The 1,988-nt window shown below is 48.5% G+C and overlaps 1 protein-coding gene across 3 annotated transcripts in view; it reads left to right on the top strand.

Moving 5' to 3' along the window:
- Positions 1–637: 637 nt before the first annotated feature.
- NDEL1 (nudE neurodevelopment protein 1 like 1) overlaps positions 638–1,988 on the top strand; it is a 47,383-nt gene continuing 46,032 nt past the window's right edge. For 2 of the 3 annotated variants that reach the window (XM_040331136.1, XM_040331138.1), the window contains exon 1: positions 638–727. The gene's annotated coding sequence lies outside the window, so the exon portion shown is untranslated. The remainder of the gene's footprint in view (positions 728–1,988) is intronic. The other variant, XM_040331137.1, reaches the window with a different exon arrangement.

Genomic DNA, 1,988 nt, shown 5'->3' with positions numbered 1-1,988 from the left:
TATATATATATATATATATATATATATATATTTATTATTATAATATCCCATTGTTATAATTATTTACTAATATATATATATATATATATATATATATATATATATTTTGTAATTATTGTTATTAATATTGTATTAATAAATATTGTTAACGGTAGTAGTATTTTACTATTATTTTTTTTATAAACATTTTTATTGAGTATTTAGCGAGTAATGTATTTTACTATTATGACTATTTTATTATAATTAACAAAAAAAAAAAAGTCAACATAAAATGTCAACATAAATATTAACAATATGTATTAATAAAATATTAATAATTCCAAAATAAATATATATTATTAAATAATTATAACAATGGGTATTATAATAATAAAGATAATATATATTTTTTTAATTTAGCTTATTTTATTAGGCCAAAAAATGTAAACATAAATACAATTAGAGAGACAGACCCCCATTTATATCATTATAGTGTATGTTGTGGTCGTATTCTCTCTTATAGTGTACCGTCTCTCCTCCACGCTCTCTATGTCCGGGGGTCTCGCAGGCTCTGGAGGTCTCCCTCTCTATGATAGGAATTAAGGGCGGGGGTAAGAGGACGCCGGTCCCGGCTCCGCCCTTCGCTCTTGTCAGGTGGGCGTTGACGCCGTTGATGACGTAGGACGTTGCGCGTGTGACGATCCGCTGACAGGAGTGGACAGCCGGGAACGTCCGCCGCCGGGGTGAGGTGAGAGGAATTCGGGGGATGAGAGACTATGGAGGCCTCTGTGTGAGGGGAGACACCGACCGGGGGGTCATATTGGGAGGAGAGTGGTGTTAGACTGGGGTGTCATACTGGAAATACACTGAGGGGCTTGTGCAGGGAGGAGACTGGTATCAGACTGGGGGGCGGTCGTACTGTGAGGAGACTGGTATCAGACTGGGGGGGTCATACTGGGAATAGACTGTGGTGCTCGTACTGGGAATAGACTGGGGTGCTCGTACTGGGAGTAGACTGGGGGGGGTCATACTGTGATTGGGGGTGTCATGCTGGTATCAGACTGGGGGGTTGTACTGGGAGAAGACTAATATCGGGGACTGTCATATTAGGAGGAGACTGGTATCAGACTGGGGTGTCATACTGGTATCATACTGGGGTGCTTGGACTGGGTTGTCATACTGTGATTCGGAGGGTCATACTGGTATCAGACTGGGGGGGTCGTACTGGTATCAGACGTGGGGGGGGGGGGGGCGTACTGGTATCAGGCTGGGGGGGGGGGGGTCGTACTGGTATCAGGCTGGGGGGGGGGGGAGGTCGTACTGGTATCAGACGTGGGGGGGGGGGGTCGTACTGGTATCAGGCTGGGGGGGGGGGGGGCGTACTGGTATCAGGCTGGGGGGGGGGGGAGGTCGTACTGGTATCAGACGGGGGGGGGGGGGTCGTACTGGTATCAGGCTGGGGGGGGGGAGGTCGTACTGGTATCAGGCTGGGGGGGGGGGAGGTCGTACTGGTATCAGACGTGGGGGGGGGGGGCGTACTGGTATCAGGCTGGGGGGGGGGAGGTCGTACTGGTATCAGGCTGGGGGGGGGGGGAGGTCGTACTGGTATCAGGCTGGGAGTAGACTGGGGGATCATACTGTGATTGGGGGTGTCATGCTGGTATCAGACTGGGAGGGGGGTTGTACTGGGAATAGACTGGTATCAGACTGGGGGGGGTCGTACTGGGAATAGACTGGTATCAGACTGGGGGGGTGGGTTGTACTGGGAGAAGACTGGTATCGGGGGAGTGTCATATTAGGAGGAGACTGGTATCAGACTATGGGGTCGTACTGGGATTGAACTGGTATTAGACTGGGGGGGTTGTACCATACTGGGGTGGGGGGAGCTTTTATTGGGAATAGACTGGTGTCAGACTGGGGGGGTCATACTGGGAGGAGACTGGTATCAGGCTGGGGGCGTCATACTGGGAATAGGCTGGTATCAGACTGTGTGTGTGTGTGTGTGTGTG

Source organism: Rana temporaria, chromosome 12 (genome assembly GCF_905171775.1).
Source record: "Rana temporaria chromosome 12, aRanTem1.1, whole genome shotgun sequence".
In the NCBI taxonomy this organism is placed as follows: Eukaryota; Metazoa; Chordata; class Amphibia; order Anura; family Ranidae; genus Rana; species Rana temporaria.
The sequence above is the reverse complement of the archived record's forward strand: the minus strand, read 5'-3'. Positions and strand labels throughout refer to the sequence as shown.